A 23572-nucleotide genomic window follows, 5' to 3' on the forward strand; every position below is an offset into this window, starting at 1 on the left:
CATTTTTCTACTTTTTCCATGAACTTTTTTTGGAAGGCTCTCACACCCATACTTAATAAAATTTATTATTATTATTAGTGTGTTATTTGGGGTACAGGTTCCGCTAACCACCACCATAATCAGGGTACCAAATAGTTAAATAACTTAACAAATCTTCCTTGTGTTCTCTGTGTCTAGTGACGGCCTCCCCTAACTCTAAAGCCCTGGCCCCCACTGAGCAGCAGTCCAGCACTATCGTTTTGAGTTTTCAAAACGTTATGTAAATGATGCACGCCGACTTCTGTCGTTCATTTGTGCCTCTGAGATCTAAGTTTTGTATATAATAATAGCTTATTTCTTTTTAATGTTGAGTAATATTTCATTACATGGCTGTACCACAGTTGGTACAGCTGTGTAAACTTCAGCTGTTGAAGAATAGTTGGGTTGCTTTCAGTTTTGGGTGAAGATGAATTCAACAGTAATAAACATCTATTCACTGGTTTGGGTGAGAACATATATTTATAGGACAGGATAGTACTGGCCCTGTGCTGTTAGGAGACTCTAACTTTTTATGAGAGTATAAAGCCTCATCTTTCTCCTGTTGAGTGGATGGTGTTTTCGAACTGCTGACCTTGCAGTTAGTCATCCAATGCATAACCACTACAGCACCAGGCTTCCTTTAATGTATATAGTCCTTAATTATCAACATTATACAATATATCTGAAGCCCTTGAGATTATATTTCATAGTCTTTTATATAATGTGCTCATTTGCATATGACTCTATATAAGTTTTGTATCACTCTGTACAGGGCTGGGGAAATTTTTTTCTGCCAAGGGACATTTGGGCATTTATAATGTGATTCATAACCATTCAAAACTATCAACTTAAAAATCAGCCTCTGTATTTGGTCAAGCATTTAATTAACTGACCCCACGGGGCCATTCTATCTGTCCTCCAAGGGCTCGATGAATAAGTATGGACTTGATGGCAGTGATTCTGGTTGGAATGCTCTTCTTTGGTGATGTGTGTGCATGTTGGGTGGTATTCATCATCGCACTGGCCTTATAAGGCCTACTGGCTGGATAGTCCCCACCCCTGCTCTCTAATAAATTACCTTTTCACTTTATTTAACATGTCTACCACTTAAGGGGAGTATGATGTGGCCATAATTAGGGGGAATTGGTTTCTGCTTACCACACACTATACTTGCAAATATCAAGGGTTTGTTAGTTCTGAGAGCAGAAACTATGGTCAGTTTATCTATGTATTTTTAGCATATTGTAGTATAATATCTAACTATTGTTATCCAAAATATGTTTAAAGAATGAATGAGTTTTTAAATAATCAACTTCAAGTATTGAATCTCAATTACCATACAGCAACAAATCTTACCTACATGAATTAATATACTAGATGTAAAGATGTTTAGCAACATAATTATCATATTGCATGATAATTATACAATATTATTCTTAATATTGTGTTAACTTCATGACCAACATAACAACATCCATTTCTGATTTTCTTCATCCTTTTTGGCTTTTATGACTGAGGTTAACACATATTTTCATTCCTCAATTTTCCAGCTGTTTAAGCACTTCATGTATTGCTGGCAAACTGGGAACGAGCAATCTATTAGGGAAGATTCTGAAATTGTATTTCCTGTTTTGTTATTGTTTCTAATAAAAATTAAAGATGTTTCCAGCCCATACCTAGGACTATATATAATTCAAAATAAGGTGGAATTCAAAGTAAGGTGGGAAGTAGAATAGGAACTTTTTCATTTTTGCATTATTAAATAATTAAACACTGATGATCTATCGTATCACATTTATTCCCATGTAAGAAAAAATAAAACCATCTCATTTCTGTTTCTGGAAGACAATAACATACCTAATTAATAACTTCACATGTTTACATATGGAAGAAGTAAAATGAAGATAAATTGAATATTAATAATCATAATAACAAACCTCTTCCTTAGCATAGTTTTTTATCCATGGCTGTGTTAGTCTGGGTAGACTAAAGACACAAATTCATGGACACTCATGTGTATAAGAAAGAGCTTTATATAAAGAGTAATTGTACATTAAGAAAACATCCCAGCCCAGTCCAGATCAAGTCCAAAAGGCTGATATTAGCCCATGTGCCTGATACCAATCTATAAAGTCCTCTTCAGACTCATGAAACACATGCAATGATGCTGAATTCAAGAAGAGCACAGGCCAGTTGATGGGAAGTCTTGTGGATCCAGTGGCGTTTTAAGCATCTCAGCACTGGCAAGGGTCTCCACAAGGCTCCTCCAGCTTAGGGCATTAGTGTAATTCCATGTCTTGTCAGCTGCAATGTGTTCTTGCGAGTCAACAGAGAGAGAGTCTCCCACCTCCAAGGAGGAATACCAGAGTTCCCAGAATCCTCAGGAGAAGGCCATGACTACACAGAAGCCTCATTGGCTGTGACCTGATTGACAGGCTAGACTCCACCCCTTCACTCTTAATCCTCTCAAATGGACAATTATATAACTACCACAATGTCTCTCACTCTTTGTGTACAGAAGCATGCATTTGTATACATGCACACACATATACATACATATATATACACATTTATATTATACATATAAATGTACATTATACCTATATATTATAAATATACAATATAGTATACATTTATTTATACATACAAATGTATATGTAAATAAAAATGCATATGTATGTATAAATAAAAATATACACTTATTGTGCGTGCTTATTCTTTGCCAGTTTTCAGAAACAAGTTTACTCACAGCAACTAACATATGGATTAACATACTTAAATTTAAGAAGCAGAAGGCCGTGGGACTTAGTTTGAATGAGTCAAAAAACAAAAATCTGTCAAAACACAGTGGACTTGGAAGAACATCTCTGGAAGGAAATCTTAAAGGAGAAAATAATATTCAATTATTTATTTTCTAATGTTAAAAGTCAAGAAAACTTTTTATTAGAATCTTTTTATTCTTATTTTGGGGAACTAAAAGGAGTTAACTAGTTATCTATTTGTCTTTGATCAAAAATGGAAAACATTTCATTCAATAACTCTCCCCTCAGCATTGCTTTAATTTCCTAGAAGAAATAAACTCACTTTGGAAATTCTTGTTCTGCATTTTAAAAAATTGTATAATGTATTAATCTCAGCTAGATGTACTGAGCTTAAAGTACATAGATCTATGTACTTCTATGTACTTCTAGAAGAGATCTATGAAATATTAATTTCTCTAATATTAAAAATATAAGACATATACAGTTGTATAACCTATATAGTCAGCTATACAGTTTTCTAACATTTTTTTCAGATAACATGAACATTTTGTATAACATCAATCATGTATATCAACATCGAAGTCTTGAAAGGAAATCATTTTAGAGATCAACAAACAATTTATAATAATGTAGTGTGACACTGGACTTTAAGTACACAAATATAATTATGTTTTAGTGAATGCCAACCATGTTTGTTATTTGAAATTACTGTGGGAAACCTTTTATATACTTTAAATCACTTACTCCTCTAACAATTGTAAGAAATAAGTGTTCCTACTGTTATTATTCCCATTTTATGAATGGGCTGCCCCTGATCCTAGGGTAAATTAGAGCAGGGATAGGATTTAATTTATCTAGACCACCCAGCCAGCAGATACAGTATACAAAGATCAAAGGACAAATGTCATTAAATGACTTAGCCAACCTCTGAATGGCTTGCCTGTTAAAACCAAACAGATTGCAGTCAACATTATATTCAGGTATTTTGGTCAGGGCTTATTCATCATGAAGGTGATAGTGTTTATACTTCAATTTTTCTTGTGTGTGGTAAATCATTTCAAAATTCTGTACTTAATTGTATGAGTGGGGGTTCTTTTTGTCTAAAACAATTCTACAAATTGCATGAATTTAGAGTCTTTAAAGCCAAAGTGCACCTCTTGGTATTATAAATATATTATTTGCTCTAAGGGAATTATTATTTGAAATATATGATGCTCCTCCCTACTAATTATTAAGTGTTTTGTGTTTTTTCTTAGTCATAACAGGTAAAGTAATTAAACTTTGTGTTATTAAGTGGCAAAAGTTATCACCAGATCTAATATTAGTCAGGCTTGACAAAGTGTTTTCATCCAAGGAGGAAGTACCAGATTTCCCAAAATTCTCAGGAGAAGGCCATGCCCACAGAGAAGTCTTATTGGCTATCTCCAGATTGACAGCCTAGACTCCACCCCTACAATCCTAATCCTTAAATTGACACCAGATTAGGTGACTAACACAAAGGTCTTCCTTTTCCTCACCGACCCTCCACTTTACCAAGCATGATGTCCTTTTCCAGGGACCATCTTCTAATAACATGTCCAAAGTACATGTGATAAAAAGTCTCACTGTCTTTGCTTCTAAGAAGCATTCTGGTTCCACAATTTCCCATACAGATTTGTTAGTTATTCCGGCAGTGCACAGTACTTTCAATACTCTTCACCAAGGCCATAATTACAACACATCTTTATTCATTGCCTGATTTTCATATGTATCTAAGGCTGTTGAAAATGCCCTGGCTGTGTCAGGCATACCTTCATCTTCTAAGAGATACTCTTGTTCTTCAGCACTTACAAGAGGTCTTGTGCAGTATATTTGCCTAACGCAATTTGAGCATTGTCTGGGTATCTAAGGAGAGTGAAATTCTTGAAAATTCTGATCTTTTTCCATTTATAATGATGTTGTCTATTGGTCCAGTTGTGGGTATTTTGTTTTTTGTTTTTACATTGAGTAGTAATCCATAATAAAGGCTGCAGTTCTTGATCTTCATCAGCAAGTTCTTCCTGTCCTGCAAGGTCTATATATATATATATATATATTCCCATGTGAATACACTTTAAGGAATTGGAGGTAGAGTTTAAGTGTGAATAGTATTGCTGTCATCCACTGCACCTCTCATTTGTATGAGATCTTAAATTCTGAGCACTAGGTGGTGGAAAACTATAGTTTACCGTGTACTTTCACTTTGGGGTCTCCAAAGAGATTCAGTGTACATTGAGATCTTTCTGACCAGTGACCTGCAATATGAAAAGCTTCACTTTTATGCACAGTATGTTTGAAAATGAGTAATTACTATTCCTCAGAGTAGGCCATGGAGGGGAAGGTTTGCTCTCAAGGATTTACTGGTTAGGCCCTTCTTAAAAAAAATGAGTACCACAGTCACATAGTCATGAGTTATAGAGGGCTCTGAATCAATCTTATGGTACATTTCCCAGTTCTGTAGTCCTGCCTGCAATTATAATGCATTGATATGTTGCCAATCATAATTTTGTGACAGTAGTTTTCCAAGTACTATTTCAGTAACTGCGAACCCTTGGACACTATTATGACCTCATACTAATGTTCTCCTTCCTCTAGTTGATGTGTCTTTGACCTGCTCAAGACCTTAATATATGTGTCTATATAAATTATGTCTGAATTTTGGGTCTCTTTTACCCTAGAACAATTATTTCTTGGTGGGTTTTTGTTAAATGACTACATACAAGCTCTTCTGTTCATTGTAGTAGGGGTTCACTTTTGTGTAGAGAAGCATTGATTGTTTCAACACATAAGCTATTCCTTGGTAATAAGCCAGGTTCTTCAGGTGTTCTTTTAAAATTTTATTTTTTATTTAAGGATATTTCTTGCCTTGGGAGCACAGAGGATTTAGACTAAAAATAGAAAGGAGCACATATCTATCAAATGATGCAAAACAGAGTGAAAGAAAAAAAACAATAACATTTATTTCCATATATGTATTCATTCATTTAATGAAATAGTTGAAGCAGCTATCGCACACAAGAAATATGATATGTGCCAATAATCCAATGCCTAACACATGATCACAGCTCTTGATGAGCCTGCATAACTGAAGCACACAGTTAATTGATTCCATCCAGTTGTTTTGTGTGCATAATGATACAAATAAAATTCAAACACTATTTAATTGATTCTAAGACTAAATTGTATAGATTCACAATTTCTATGCAATAAAGCATTTATATGTAAATGTGCCTCCTAGAGGTGGTGTGTGAGGCTAGGTTGTCAAGAGAAACACACCAGTGACACTCATCTATGGACAAGAAAGAACTTTCTATGAAGAAGCAACTTTAAGGAAGAAGGTGTCCAGCCCAGTTTAGTGCTTGCTGGGACCATCTCGGTCTCACGTAGCTGCAGGCTGATGATGTCCAAAGGTGAAGTGGGAAACAGGGAGATGGCAGAATGATGAGTACAGAATCATGTGAGTAATAGGGCATTGGCAGTGTGGCAGGGTACTGACAGCTCTTAGGTTCAGGCGGCCCACATGGGGCCACCCCTGGAGGCAAACACAGAGTCCCAGTGAGGAGGAAAATAACGTGGCAGAGAGGAATCATCTCTGTTCAACCTGGCTCTCATATGAAAGGCCACACTCCCCAGGCAGTGTCCTCAAACTACCACTTGATTGACAGGTTGAACTCTGCCCTAAGCCAGGAGTGTTTGGTTGACATGATACCTAACTTCCACAAGTTATGACTAACCAAATGTGTGTAAAGATGATATTTAGCAAATTGGCTTACTGGATGTACCATAACTCCACCACTCTCTTATCAGTTTGTCACACTGTGATGGCTTTCGCGTTGCTATGATGCTGGAAGCTGCCACCAGTTTTTCAAATGCCAACAGGGTCACCAATGGTGAACAGGTTTCAACATAGCTTCCAGATGAAAACAGACTAGAAAAAAGGACTACGCTGCCCAATCCTGAGGGGTTAGCCACTGAAGACCATATGACTAGTCGTAGGACCTTGTTTGATACAATGTTCGATGATGAGCCATCTGGAGAAGAGTTGCTTTCTCAAAGTAAACTCAAACTTGGAGAGAATGTTACACAACTGAAACTGAGAAGCAGCAGCTGTGAACACCTATTAGTAATCAGAATAAGACATAGATGAGGCATGAATCTGCATTTTGAAATTTTAACATTAGAAGGTGTCAAAAATGAAATGGAACACAAAGATCGATATTCTAGGCATTAGTGAGCTGAAATGGACTGGTGTTGGTAATTCTGAATTAGGTAATCAAAGGTTACACTATGCCACACACGACATAATCAGAAGGAAAGAATTGTCACATTCATCATAACAAAATCATTTAAAGATTCATCTTGAAATAAAAGGCTGTCTGGTAGAGAACAGTATCTATATACTATAAGAAAAATCAGTTAATACAATTATTATTCAAATTATTGCACCAAACACTATAGCCAGTGATGAAGAAATTGAAGAATTCTACAAGCTTCTTCAGTCTGAAATTAATCAAATATTCAATGAAGATGCATTGATAATTAAGGTGATGGGAATATATAAGCTGGAAACAATAGTTGGAAAATACAGTCTTGGGGATAAAAAGAAAGCTTGACATTTCATCATAGAATTTTGCAAGACCAATGATAACTTCATTGAAAATACTTTTTCTAACATCAGAATCAGCAACTATGACGCAGACCTCACAGGATGTAGCTCACAGGAATCAAATAAGTTACATGTGGGGGTAAAGATGATGGAGAAAATCAAGATCATGAGGTCAAACCAGGTCAGGCATTGACTGTGGAACAGACCATCAATTATGCCTATGAAAGTTCAGGTTGAAGCCAAAAAAATATTAAAACAATTCTATGAGAGCCAAAATATGAACTAGAGCATATCTCATCTGAATTTAGAGACTACCTTGCTACCATACAGAAAGCATTGGGAAGTGGATTGTTGCAGAGGCAGTTAGGTGAAAATTTATTATCCTCTCACTTGATCTCCTTTCTGCTTCATTTAACTTTCTAGTTCTAGTTTTTAATGTTTTCTGCTTTCTTTTCAATTTAAGTTTTTATCTGTTTTACTTTTGTTATTGTTGTCAGCTTTCCCAAAATGTTTTTCTGATATAAAGTCCAGGACAAGTAAATATGTAGAGACATTAACTGGATTAATGTATTAATGGTTCTTTAGGGGTATGGCAGGAAATGAGGAGCTAATAACCTTGATTACAAAAATGAAGAAAATGTTCTAAAACTGATTGTTGTGATGATTACACAATTCTTCTTCATGTGATTTAACTATTGAATGGTCTAATATGTGGATTAAATACCAATACATCTGTTGGGGGGTAAAAGAAAAGAACAGCTTTAATGCATCAAACACTAATGACTGAAGACCAGATGAACTTTGAGATGACATCAAGAGTGTCATGCATGAAGTAAAGAAAAGGTAAAAGACAAAAAGATGAAGAAGAAGAAAAGGAAGAGGGGGAGGAAGAGGAAGAAGAAAATCATAGTGGATGCTTTTTTTAAATATAGCATGGTGAAAGGGAATGGGGGAAATGATCCAGTAAAAGGTCTGAACAGATCATTTCAATGGGCAGGTCAGGAAGATACAGTAAAGCAAAAACCTGAAATTAAATACCCAGAAAGGCAGAATACTCCCAGCAATCCTCAAGCTGAAAGAACTGAAGAAATATTCAATCCTCGAATAGAAAGTGTGAAGAACTCTATGGGAAACAATTGAATGATGAAGGATGCATCAAAAGAAGATGGAAGGAACACACAGAGTCAGTGTACTTAAAAATAATTGGCTGATATTCAACCATTCCAAGAGGTAGCAGCTGATCAAGAACCAATGGTATTGAAGGAAGAAGTTCAAGATGCACTAAAAGCATTAGCTAATAAAGTCTCCAGGACAGAATACCGCTTGAAATGTTTCAACAAACAGATTCAAGGCTGGCACCATTCACATTTCTATGCCAAAGAATTTGGAAGACAGCTACATTGGCCAAACAACTAAAAAAGATCCATAGTTGTGCCCATTCCAAAGAAAGCCAACACAACATAATGGCAAAATGATCAAACAATATCATCATTCATATCCACCCAACATCAGCAATGATACCCTTTGTTTCATGTCCTCTTCTAAATCTGGCCTGGACCTCTGGCCACTCTCTTTTAATGTACTATTGCAAACATTGGTCAATGATCTTTAGCAAAATTTTAGTTTCTGATGTTGGATGGATCTTGCCTGAAAGCAAAGAATACCAAAATGATATTTACTTGAGCTTTATTGACTATGCAAAGACGTAGTCTGTGTGGACCATAGTGAACTATGGATAGTTTTGAGAAAAGTGGGAATCCCGGAGCACTTAAGGTTTTTAAGGGTAAACAAAACATAGACTAAGCTACCAGAAAAGGGGGCTAAAATGTGGTTTAAAATCAGGAAAGGTGTACAGCTGGGTTGTAGCCTTTCACCATAGTTACTCAACTTGTATGTTGAGCACATACTCTAAGTGTATGAACTATATGAAAAAAATGTGGCATCAAGATATCAGGATGGCTCATTATCAACCTGTGATGTACAAATGACACAACCTTGCTTGCTGAAAGGAAAGAGGACTTGAAACACTTACTAATGATGATAAAACACTGAAGTCTTCAGTATGGATTACAATACAGCATAAAGAAAACCCAAATCCTCACAATTGGGCCAATAGACACCATCATGATAAAAGGAGAAAATATTGAAGTTGTCAAGGCTTTCATCTTGCTTGGATCCACAATCAGTGCTCATGAACCAGCAGTCAAGAGATCTAGGCATGTTTTATTGGATAAATCTGCACAAGACCTCTTCTGGGTATCGAAAAGAAAGGATATTACTTTGAGGACTAAGCCATAGTATATTTAATTGTTTCATATGTAGGTAGAACCTAAAAAAAAAAAAGGAATAAAGAGAAGATTGATGTACTTGAATTATGATATTTCCAAATAATGTTGAAAACATTATAGGCTGCCAGAAGAACAAAGACACCTGTTTTGGAGGAAGTGTAGCCAAAGTGTGGATGGCAAGATTTTTTTCCATGTACCTTGGGCATTGTGATAGTTAGGTTTATTGTACCAACTAGGCCTCTGTAGGAACATGTGGGTGGAGATGAATCATGTCTAAACCCTCTCTCCACCTGGTGATCTCAGACCAGTGTGCTACTGTTTGAGCTAGTCCTTTGCTGCACTACATGTGGGCCAAGCCAACCCATGAATCATGTTGCCTTGCTGTATACATCGCTAGAGCTTGAGGCTCCTTCAAGTCTCGCTTCACCACACTGTTGGTGTGGTGTCCTGTAGGCGTGCATGCATTGCTAGAGCTTGAGACTCCATTGAGGGCTGCTTTGAGATTCACACTTGAGCTATTGGAGGTTACTATCCCACCCTGCCTCTGCTGTCTGTGGGCCAACTCTGCTTGTCTTTGCTGAGGGTACATTCCACTGCCTGCTTCCTTGACCTTGCACCAGCACCTGGAGTGAGTATATTCAGTATATTAACTGTTCCACAAAAATGAGTTGAGCTGAGCCCCCTGCACTGGTGTATGGATTGATTAGCTGCAATATTCCTTCTTGCTATCTAAACCTATCATATATATATTCATAAATGTCTGGTTTTGTTTCTCTAGATAACCCTGCCTAACACAGGTATGTTACCAGGAAAGATTAGTTCCTGAAAAAGGATATCATACTTGGTAAAATAAAAGGTCAATAAAAAACAGGAAGACCCTTGATGGGATGGATTGTCTCAGTAACTGTAACAAAAGTTGCAACCATTACAATTGTGAGGATGTCACAGGGCCAGACAGTGTTGTTCTCCTATATGTAGGTACCCTATATGTTTGAGTGCCTAGAACAACAATAACAGGTCCCATAAATAATAATATAAACTAACTGAACACTTAGAATGCCACGCTAATACTTTTATATAAGTAAGCTTGTTCTATTGACACAAACCAATCAAAACAATCCATTGAGGGGATCTAAATGAGTTTACATAAATCTGATCAAATTAATTTCTAGTTCTATTTGCTCTTTCCATAAATGCTTCTTCTGATATTTGCTTCCTGAGATTTCCTTTTATTCTCAGCTTTGAAATTCTGAAGCTAGAAATAAAAAGAAAACATGTCACATTAAATTTTTAAAAATACTATTTTGGCTGTTAATAAACCCAGTCGAAGCACCTCAGGAGTTAGAATTGTAAAGGTTCACAAAGAGAATCAAGAAGAAAAACTAATCTTGCCATTTTTGTGCTGTGGGCTTTGCCCTCGGGAATGTCAGAGTCACGGCATTGAGTCAACAAATCCACATGAACACCATTGCTTTTCTCCATTTAAAACAACTTATACTAATCCTCACTAGTATTATGGATAATATAAAACATATTCATAATGTTTCTGATCATAATAATACTTCCATAATCATTGGGCTCTAAATTCTGTTGGCCATTAAGTTGAGAATATAGCCTGAAAGTAGAAAAAAAATAAAGTTCTATATTTTACAAAGCAGTTGAAAGCTTTAGTTCTTACCCCAAATTTGACACTCAATGTATATTTGTACAATTAAGAAACAAATCAATACTCTATAGATCTGGTATACTTCTTTATTTCAAAGGCATCGTGGTGTCTGTGTCTCAAAGTCACAGTGAAATATGTTGGGTGGTTCATTATCGAAGGACCTGCATTATTCTATGCTTATCTTACATAAATATAATTGGATTATATTCTGAGAGATAATTATATCGTTTATTCTATTGTGTCTGAGCTCAGATTTTGAGATAAGTATTAGCTTTTCCTGGAGATCATCTTCAGTGACAATCACCAGAAAATATCTAGTGATAGCACAGGTTTTAGTATGGAGTTCATCAAAGTGAGATTCAAGGAACTTTCAGTGAAATCTCTTGGAGCATATTTTAAAATACAAATTGTTTAACATCACCCTGGTATTTCTGAATAATGCTAACTGCAAGCATGGTCTGCAGATCTTCATTTCCACTGATGTTTGAGAACTATGTGCTTCTAGATAGAGGAAAACTCTGACTCACTTCTTAGATTAGACTGCAGGGCATATGATGACTGTGTTCCTACTGATCAGTGAAAGATGAACCCTTTCTATATTTTCACCATACTACTGCGAAGAAAGGGATTTAGACAAGATCTCTTTTCTTGAGTTTATACAACACAGATGGCTTGATAATAGAAAGAGTAAGCTATGCCTAACAAGTCAGGTTATCTAAAATCAACATTCTGTGCTTACAGTCCCTTTGTTATTCCCAGACCTTCAGTAATTCTTTTTCAAGTGTTCCCAACTGCCTCCACTGCTGCAGAAGCAAGGTGTAGGGCACTATTAGAGGAGAAGCCACCCCCTTGCGTGGTCACACTGGAAATGATGTAAGGACTCCCTGAGAGAAAAGGCTATCTTGGAGGCATAATGATGGAGCATGTAGTCCAGATTGCCTTTTCTACTATTTTTCTCTTCCTGTACGGACCATAAAGAATCTGTGCTTATTAATTTTCTTTTTATTACTATATTTATTAGGGAGGATGAAATTTCTCATAAGAGACAAGTCTTTGCAATATTTCAACCCTTATTTTTATTGTATTATATAAGATAGTTGTTTTTGATATGTACATTTGAGTTAAATGTGTAAACAAATTAAGTAGTTACGGCACTTTAGGAAATGGCAGGTAGTTTCCTTATGTCATATTACTAATGTTTATTTCTCAAGGACCAATGAGAACTTTACTTCACATGGATTATAAATGAAAGCTTTAGTCCTCAAACGGAACCAAACACCATAGTGGTTTGCATTAAATTGACTGAAATTGCTATTAAAGAAACAAGTCCTAATTGCCATTCTTCATCAAATTATTCATTTTATAAACTAAAGCTTTTAGACAGTGCATTAATGAGATCCAAATCAGTCTAACTGGAAGCACAGGAAGCAATTAAAGTTACGTAGAGAAAGGATGCAAGGAAATTACTGATAGAACGTTTTCTCTGACTTTAGGTGAAATGCTTTTAAATAATGCCAAGGCTTCCCAAGATAATAATCACCATCGTGTGCAAATATAGCTGCTGTGAAATTAACTTTCAAACCATTTAGATCAATCTTTGTCCCTTGATTCACATCCTCCAAGCACAGTTCTGACAAAACACAGGAATAAATCATGTTCTTTCCTTTTTTAGTGTTTGCATGATGTAAGTCATGATTGTGACAAAGGAAAACTGAAGTACTTACAGCATTAACCTCTAATATATTGACGTTTTTATTATATGCTGTCAGTAAAAAGCAATTATTGACATTGAGTGTGCGATTCACATAGCACAGGTGAATACAAGATCACTAAATGAAAAGATATACTAGTTTCTAAGTTCTGCCAGTGCTACTGCTGCAATAACCCTTCGTCCTTATCATAAATCATAAGTATTTTTGAAGGCTTACTCTATATATAAATTGTTCATAATATATTTTCTGTTGTTTTATCAAGACACAACTGTCCCCTATAATGACTGCAAGTTGAGAAGTTTTGCCAATTAACTTGTAGAAATGTTTACTAAAAAACACAATACTAAAATATGAAGCTATTATTTCTTGGCATATCCCCCATTTGGGTCTATACACTTATGATGGTGATGTTCCTGTCTCTGTGGCCCTTCCTTGAAGAATTCTGTATTCTTTTATTTCAATCACATCGATATTGTTGTTCTAGCATCCTCAAGAAACACAAATTGTGTTACTTTTAAAAACTTTTTGAGTTTGAGAAACAAAAAGTAGTATGGCAGGGAGTGATAGGTAGGTTATTGTGTCAACCTGGCCAATAAGAACATGTAGAATTAATAAGGTCACAGTTTGAGTGGAGGGCAAAGAGATAAATGGCTTGGCAAGGCATGCCCCGTCTCTCTTGCTCTCTGGTGATCAGACCAGCATGTGGCTGCTTTACCTAGTTCTCTGCCTCAACTTGTGAGCTACACTACCTGTGTGTGGGACAGCCAACCCCTTGAGTGGTCACACAGGAAATTATGTAATGACTCCCTGAGTGGATCATGTTGCTAAAGCTTGAGGTCCCTTTGAGACCTGCTTTACCATGCTGCTGGTGTATATATCACTTGAGCTTGAGGCTGGCGGATCCTGCCATCTTGCATTGCTTAAGTTCAACATCCCATTTGGGCCTGCTTCACTAATCTCCTGAGTAGCTAACTGTTGGTGACCCACCCTGCTGTTTGCTTCCTGTGGCTGGACTGCCTGCATGATTTAGGGAAGACTCAGCTGTCTGCTTCCTTGACCTTGGACCCAGCAGCTTCAAGAGTTGACCGACTCCCAGTATATTAAGTGATCCATGGAAGTGAGTTGAACTGAGCCCTATGTACTTCTGCATGGACTAATTAGCTGTTATATTCCTTCATGCTATATCTATCTATCTATCTATCTATCTATCTATCTATCTATCATCTCTCTCTCTCTCTCTCTCTCTCTCTCTCTCTATCTATCTATCTATCTATCTATCTATCTCATCTATCTAGGGTGAATGGGGTAAAGAGTCCAATAAAATTCTCATAGAACAGCACAATGAGGTAGGGAAGTAGGCAGGCTTCCTGGCAGAGGTCAAGGGACCACGAGATTGAGGGGATAGGGACTCCAGAGAGGCTTGGCTGTTGGCTGAGGACAAGTATTGCTATGAACAAGAGACTATATCCTTAATGTTTCATGATCCTGAGTTGTGGTTACCTGTTAAGTTCTCTAATAAGACCCCATAATTTTGAGTATTGTAGGTGAGTCCTGTGTGGCCACTTCAACGGATTATCAAATCCAGCCAGAGAAGTAGAGTACTCTGGGAAGAACTGCGGGTGTCAGAATATTATAAAACAATTAAGGGTGGAGGAATGTCTGACATTCCTGTGCAAATCAGCCTTGGGCTGGTATGGAGCTGGGTTCTCCCCCAGAGATCAAACATGATCTCCATGCCATTTGCTCAATTAGGAAAGAAATTCATTAGAAAAAAATTAAAGTACAGCAAGATGGGTAATGTAAAGAGTGAAACTTGAGAATATGTGTATAAATATATGTGTGTGTATAAACACATGTATGTATGTATATCAGCCCATATTCTATGGAAATTTTCATACACATATTACTTTAAAAGTCTGGGAATTTCTTGGCAATTAATATGTGTTCAGCTATGAATAATATTTTGATGAAGCCAAAAAATACATCAACATCAGTTGCCGTTACTGAAAAACCATCTTTTAAAGTGGACAGAGTGAGAACACAAGTATGCATACTATCTTTTGACTGCAGGTATAGCATAATCGCCACGTGAGTAACTAAGCCCCCAAATGCTCAACTGTGGCCAACAATGTGCATGTCCAAACATGAACCGGAAAGGAGTCTGAAGATGCGCTTCTTCATTATTCATGCCACCTTCATCATCCACAAAGGAACTATATCCAATGATTTTAAAAAATTGTTTCTATTCACTGATTGTCCTCTAGAAGTGCCTACAGCCTACCTTCAAAGTGGAAATGTGAGCTAAATGTGTGCATTTACATGAAGAAATAGAAACAGAATTAAACACATATTACCAGTTGGGATTTTTATGGGCAACTTTGTATCCATGGTGTATCTGCCATATGGTCTGTTGCCTTTGGTTGATTTTGATTTATAGTGACTCTCTAGGGCAGGGTAAAATTGTCTCATATAGACTGGAAAGCTATCATCTTTATAGACTCAGACTGCGACATCTTTCTCCCTCAGAGCAGCTGGTGCATTTGAACTGCCAGCCATTTGGTTAGCAGGGATCCTTTTGTGGCAGATACCCAAGCCCCCAAACCCACTGTCATAGAGCAGATTCCAATTTGTAGTTACACTATAGAATAGAGTAGAATTGCTCCTATAGGATAGAGTAGAATTGCTCCTATAGGATAGAGTAGAATTGCTCCTATAGGATAGAGTAGAATTGCTCCTATAGGATAGAGTAGAATTTCTCCATAGAGTTTCCAAGTCTAGAAATTTTTACAGGAGCAGACAAGCTCATAGTCTTCGCAAAGAGCATCTGGTAGGTTTGAACCTCCCACCTTCTAGTGAACAGCACAATGCTAAACCACAGCACTGCCAGGCTCCTTAGCCTGTACTTAGCAAAGTACTTAATAAATAAAATATAATTGCATAATGAATCATTGAACTTGAATAGCTTATTTGAGTGAAAATAGGAATAAGAATCTGATGCCAGGCAAGTCAACCCGAAAAGGCGCCCACTTCTTCCTAGATCACGTAGGTTGACCCTAGTTATACCTGTCCTTGGAACAAACGCCCACTGCTGGGGCCACAATGGTTTAATATTCAGCTCCTAGCCAAAAAGTTGGTGTTTCAACCCAGAGAGAAGCCTGCAGTAGCAAAACCAGGGGGTCTGCTCTTGCAAACATTACAGCCTTGGAAACCGTGTCAGCAGTTTCCCTCTGTCCTATTCAGGATCTACTTGATAGCCATGGGGTATACAAGTATTACTCCTCCCAGGCACTGTTTTATCACTATCTACAGAGTGATGTCTTCACAACATTCAAAGCAGCTGGCTCCAATAACACCACCATGTTCTTTTGTTCTGTTCCAAAATCCGCCCTTCATTTACTGGAGTCTCCCCAAACAACCAACCACAGACTACCTCTGGGCTGGCACAGCACTCTTTTATCATTAGACAATTTGCCAAAACATTCCTTCCTGCCTCTTTTTACCATCTGAATTTGCAAATGTTTTCTGACTCGCCAGTAGGCCTGAGGGGTCTTTTTGCAAACTCCCACCATCTGGGAAACCACCTCTTCCACTGAGACAGACCTCACTATGAAATGTCTGTGCTGGTACAGGGTCCAAGCAAGGATCAAGGCACATTTAGGACTAAAGCCATCCTGCTTTTCGGCCAACAAGTTTGTGACCCAGTTTACCTCTACCTCTTCCTGCATTAGAGCTTCAAGCACCTGCCTTTGAATGGGTTTAGGAGCAAAACACCGAGTACAACTAACATTTGAGTGAAAGATGCCTGTAGAACACCCTATTTAACAGCTGTTAAATGGAATTATTAGTCTGCTACAGACTACAGGCTGTGTGTGTCCACAGATGAGAGTCACAGACAGAGAGCAGTGGGGATTAAATGAAGTGGACTGCATATATAAGGATGTCATCTTGAAATCCAGGAAACAACCCCATGTGGCTTCTGAGGTTTTGGGGATACCAGAATGAGGACTATCCAAAGATAGTTCAATATTTAATGGCCCGGTTCTGTTCGAGTCCGCGGGTGAGAAATGCCTGTCCTTGGCTTTACACGAGGAAGAATTCATGCCGACTCCTGGTGTGTGATCCAAGTGAGTTTTAATATTAAAGGGTAGAAGCCGCTTCTGGCTACAGTAAACGCAACACAAGCACCCTCAGGGCGCGTCACACCGCACGTGGAGGGAGACCCGAGGCCAGAAAAACTGCAGCCTTCTGAGCATTCGCTTGAAAAAGAGGAGGTGGGCTCCTGATTCTGGCTTTTCAGGGTCCTCCCCTGGGAGGTGAGGTCAATGGTACTGGTTGACCCCATTGGCTGAATTAAGCCCACCTGACCTAGAGTGGGGCCCTCCCCGGTGGACTTGCTTCCGGTCTCAAAGGCTTGCATTTGCACATGCCCTCTTGCCTTTATTGGCTTCCAACCTCCCTTCGAGGGGGAAGGAGGCCGTAGCATGGAGGGACATCCCTACTTCCTGTTCTGCTCCCTAACAGTTCTACTCACTAGCCTCTGACAGCAGTTTTCTGGACAATCGAATCCAGAATGGAATCGAGACAGTAACACGAGCTTCTCTGATGAGTTTATATGAATTCCCACAGTTTCAAGTCAATGTTTTCCCAAGTGTTGATCATTTGAGCTAAGATAGAGGTTTAGTTCCCTCAAGCTTTTGTGCCTCAGTGCACTTCAGAGGGTGGGGAAGGCTGTTCCATTCCACTGGTTTTTATATGGTCAAAATGAACAATTAGTATGTTAAAGAGACTGTGCTGACTGAATCACACAAACGTTTTGGCAATTACAGTACTCATAAAATGTACAAAATTTAGAAATTAAGCTATCTATACCTCAAAGGAAACTTTTACCTATAGTTCAAACCACACAAGCAATGTTAGAAATATATTTGGCTGGAATGGATCACAAAGATCAACTTAGAATCCCCTCCCAGGGGGATGAATAATGGAAAAGTGGGTGAGGAGTGATGGAGGATGATGTAAGATATGGGAAAAAAATCTATAACTTACCAAGGGGGGTTCATGAGGGAGGGTGGGGTGGGGGAGGAAGAAATGGGGAGCTGATATCAGGGGCTCAAGTGGGAAGAGAATGCTTTGAAAATGATGATGGCGGCATACGTGCAAATGTACTTGACACATTGGTGGAATGTCTGGATTGTGATAAGAGATGAAAGAGCCTCAATAAAAGTATTTTTTTAAGTAATGTATATATATATTTGGCCAGTGATATAGATCTACCTTAGCATTGAGCTGTTAACTGAAAGGTCGGTGGTTCAAATCTACCAGTTGCTACACATGACAAAGATGAGGCAGTTTGTTTCTGTGAAGATTTAGGACTTCGGACCCCCAAGGAGGCAGTTCTGCTTTGTCCTGTAGGATCACTATTAGATGGAATTAGCTTGCTGCCAGTCAGTTTGGCTGTGTTTATGGACTTGATGCAAAGGATCTGGTGTTAGGTTTACCAGGAATACTCCAAATTAATTTTTTGTTTAGAGTTTGTTTTCTTCCTTTTGCAAAAACTTAAGGAGTTATTCATCATTATCAGGGCATGGAAAAATACTCTACAGTTTCTAATATATAAATTATATATGAAAAATGTCACATATTTAATATTAACACTAAAACTTATTTTTGTTTTATCCTGGCATGAAAAACTCAGAAATCAAGCCCGAATAGCAACTACTTTGATTTAATAAAAGCTATAATTTTGTACACAAGAGCAAGACATAGCATAGCCACAAAACTATATTGTAACAAACATTCAATATTGGCGATGTTAGAAGATTTATTACAGAGATATAGGTGGAATATTTCCCCTTATACTATTATTTGGAATATTTAATTCCTATCACATTCATCTTTCAATTTATATGAATAATGGATAATAGAAGAAAAGACATTGCTTCATTGAAAATGCAAAACACCTATTAATAAATAAAACCATAAAATTAGGTGTGAAGTAATAAAACATTAAAACAAATTATTAGCAATATGCTCTTGTATATTAATTTCTACAACAGATAACCAGGACTGAATAATTTATCTCAAGAGTAGCATCACAAAACTTCCTTTGGGCAAAGCCTAAAAACTTACTAGATATCTGCTAAGAGCGTTCTCTCTCAAAGAAGGCAAAATAAATCGGAGACAGAATCCTGCAGTTCAGTATGCTAAAGAGAAAGAATAAAACTACTTCTTTTTAATTCTGTAATCAGATTACAAAGATTTTGTAATAATTCCTAGAATATAGGCTGATCCAACTTAATTTGTTTTTAATAATTTTATTGGGGGCTCATACAACTCTTATCACAATCCATACATACATCAGTTGTGTAGAGCACATTTGTACATTTGTTGCCCTCGTCATTCTCAAAACTTTTGCTCTCCACTTAAGCCCTTGGCATCAGTTCCTCATTTTCCCCCTCCATCCCCACTCCCCCCTCCCTCATGAGCCCTTGATAATTTATAAATTATTATTTTGCCATATCTTACACTGTCCAACCTCTCCCTTTACCCACTGTTCTGTTGTCCATCCCCCAGGGAGGAAGTTATATGTAGATCCTTGTAATCAGTTCCCCCTTTCTACCCCACCTTCCCTCTACCCTCCTGGTATCACCACTCTCACCATTGGTCCTGAAGGGATCATCTGTCCTTGATACTCTCTGTTTCCAGTTCCCATCTGTACCAGTGTACATCCTCTGGTCAAGCCAGATTTGTAAAGTAGAATTGGGATCATGATAGTGTGGGGGAGGAAGCATTTAGGAGCTAGAGAAAAGTTGTATGTTTCATCGTTGCTACACTGCACCCTGACTGGCTCTTCTCCTCCCTGTGACCCTTCTGTAAGGGGATATCCAGTTGCCTACAGATGGCCTTTGGGTTCCCATTCTGTACTCCCTCTCATTCACAATGATATGATTTTTTGTTCTTTGATGCCTGATTCCAGATCCCTTCAACACTTTGTGATCACACAGGCAGGTGTGCTTCTTCTGTGTGGGTTTTGTTGCTTCTGAGCGAGGTGGCCGCTTGTTTACCTTCGAGCCTTTAAGATGTAGATGCTATATCTTTTGATAACCCGGTACCATCAGCTTTCTTCACCACATTTGCTTATGCACCCATTTGTCTTCGGCATTTGTCCTAACTTAATTTTAAGATGAAGTGTTATTATTCTTTAAATATATATATATTCAGTTGTACAGGCATTTAGAGATTTAACGTGCTTACAAGTAATTAATTTATCAATAATCAAAATAATCCTTTTTGAAGGAAGTATGTGTCAATTGTCTTGTTTTATAGAAGAGAAAATAAGAGACTCAGAAACCTTCACTGGTTAACCTACAATGGTATGACTCAGAAGTGACTGAGGTGTGGCTTTTTTTGGGCTTGTTAGCAGTTACTTAGTTAAAGTCATTACCTTTGGATGAAAATCCTAACCAAATACTTTTGAAATCGTGAAAATGAAAAAGTAATAGCTGGAGAAGAAAGGAAAATAAATGATCGGGGTTGGTGGGGAGTGAACTAAAGTTATTTTAGAAATGGAAACATGCCTGTGAAAGGGAACTTTGTGGTGGAGTAGAGGTTTACTCTGAGTCAGAGTCCGCTTGACATAATGGGTTTGGTTTTCACAATGTGAGGATGATTTCTACTCATTAGACTCTGTTACTGAGGCAAGTTGGGTAAGAAAATCTGAATGCTCATTACCTCTGAAAGAAGATGCAATGAAGCAGTCTGGGAGCACTGAATATCCACATTTCTATTATTAACCCCACACTGGATAAAACCGATTGCTTAATGTCCTGCTGTTTTTTATGAGAACATAGGGAAGAAATGACTGTTTTCCTCTAACTGAATCGTGCTAAGGTACATTGAGTCATTCTTCTTAATTCTGAGTGACCTTTCTGTGTCATGATTAGTTTCCTTGCTCTTTAACCTGTAACTTTTCAGGACTACCTACTGGAATAGATGTAATATATTTTCCCACCTGATTGATGCTCTTTGGCCACATGGCATGATAAGGACTATGAAAGGGTGGTGAAAGGGTAAGTGGCCTTTCAGGGTATTGGGGCAGGTCTTGAGAAAGATCGTGTGCTTCCTTTTACCCCCTGGGGATTTTGCTAGTTGCCAGTAGAAAAGCTAGTAGGTAGGTGTTGGTCCAAGAATAATGAGAGACCCACAGAATGCTCTTAAACCTCACCTGCTTTCTGCTTGGGTGACTATGCTCACCTTATTAAAGCCAGTCCCATCACAGCTCACTCATAAAACCACACAAATATCGATGCTTGTGGTGGTCACTGTAAGTTCTTAGGTCTGGGGTGCTTTGTTATGTAGCGTTGTTGTAGCATTGTGGTTGTTGGGGAACCCTGATGGCATATTGTTGACTGTTAACCAAAAGGTTCAAACTCACTAGCCGCTCCAGAAAGAAAGATGAGGATCTCTGCTCCCATAGAGATGGTCTTCAAAGTCCTAGGGAGCACCCCCATTCTCTCCTACATGGATGCCAAGAGTTGGCAGCCTCTCAATAGCATTGGGTATGGAGTTTTGTTGTTTTTCTCTGGTTGTTGTTAGGTACCATGGAATCAAATCCAATTTATAGTGACTCTATATGAACAATGAAATGAAACACGACTTGTCTTGTTCCTTCCTAACAATCATTGCTATGTTTGAGCTCACTGCTACAGTCACTTTGTCAAGCATTCCCCTGCTGTATTTTGACTGCCTTTCAACCTGGGAAGCTCATCTTCCGAGATTATATCAGACAAGGTTGGGTGGCTATCCACAAAGTTTTCATTGGCCAAATCTTCTGAAATTGATCATTAAGTTTTTCTGAGCTTGTGTTAGTTAGGAAACTCTGTGGTCACCTACGCATCATGGGTGACCCTGATTGTATTTGAAATCCTGGGGGCATCACCGGCTTCTAGCATTACTGCACCATGCAAGTCACCCCCGTTCAACAAACTAACATAAAAGCAGTGGATTATAGCAATAGATATCTAATATAACACAATCTCTTCAGTTTTACAAGCCAGAAATCTGGGGATCGTTACTAGAATGGGTTCATGTGTTTAGTGAGGAAGACATGTGTTTAGTGAGGAATGACAACAGAGATAAATTGTCATTCTTTTCACATCATATCAAAGTACATGCTCTCAGTATGACTTTTCATCGATGATGTTAACTTTAATTACCAGACAAAAGGTGTATTTGTCAGTACCCTCCACTGTAAAGTCATTTACACTCTCCCCTGACATTGTTCCATACATGTGATTCCTGGATATGAACGAGTTTCCCCTAAGACTATTTTTCCCCCTGTCTAGCTTTAATTTTAATTTGTGATAAATTAGAACAGTTAGGTAGTTTTGTATCTAATGTCAGTTACTCAAATATTTACCTTAGGAAATAGTATACATTGTACCTCTTTATGTGCAAGAAACATTAAAGAAATGCTTCCTGATCTACTAGAAATATCTTTAGTATAATAATATAGTAATAATCATGTGTTGAGGTGTGTAGCAAAATAGTGCTCATTTTTTGTTATAAACCACTCAAAATTTTAATATTATAGGATTTACAGGGTTATTTATATGGTTCATTCACAAACTACAGATTGTACCTAAGGCAGACATTCCTAAACTGGGGAGTGCTCCTACACTACTTTTTGTAATAGACATTAATTTTAAAATACTTTTTATATTTTCCAAGTGATACATGCATATTAATTGGAAAATTATGTAGAACTATTGAGCTATAAACATCACTCAGTGGACTCTGATACCATCAGATCTTGTTCATGAGCTATTTAATGAATGGTTGGACATTGGAAAAGTTCTTTTTGGTACATTGACTCTGTATTCTTTCCATCTTCTTTCGATGCTTTCTAGTGCATTCATTAGAATGAGACAAAATCCTTCAATATAATAGATCAAATTGTCTTTTCCATTCGTTCATCTTGAGAAATATCGAGCATAATCCTCTTTTTGGGGTCTTTGAATTTCATTATAATACTTTGATTTTTCAATCTGCACTTGAAAAATTTTTCATTCAATGCTACTCCACATTTAATATCAATTTCTAAGTTTCTTTGATATCTATTTTGATTTTCTCTTGTTAATGAACTTTCCCTTCCGTTTTGTGTATTCCTGATGTTATCCCACAAATCATCTGGTCTTTAATAATTAGTGTCCGATGTATCGTTTATTCTTAAAATGGTCTCTAAATTTAGTTGGGACATACTCAAGGTTGTACTTTGGTCTTTGTGACTTGTACTAATTTTCTTCAGCCTCCACTTGAACTTGCCTGGGAGCAACTGGTGGTCTGTTCCTTTGTCAGTCCCTGGCCTTTTTGCCTGACTAATGATAAGGAATTTCTCCATCTTCTTTTACTGAAAATGCAGTCAATGTGATTCTTGGGTATTCCACTTGAGGAGTTCCACATGCATAGATGCTGAATGCAGGCAGATCACAGGTCAGTGGGTG

Source organism: Echinops telfairi, unplaced genomic scaffold (genome assembly GCF_000313985.2).
Source record: "Echinops telfairi isolate 266 unplaced genomic scaffold, ASM31398v2 ScPeMD7_4225;HRSCAF=4972, whole genome shotgun sequence".
NCBI classification, from domain to species: domain Eukaryota; kingdom Metazoa; phylum Chordata; class Mammalia; order Afrosoricida; family Tenrecidae; genus Echinops; species Echinops telfairi.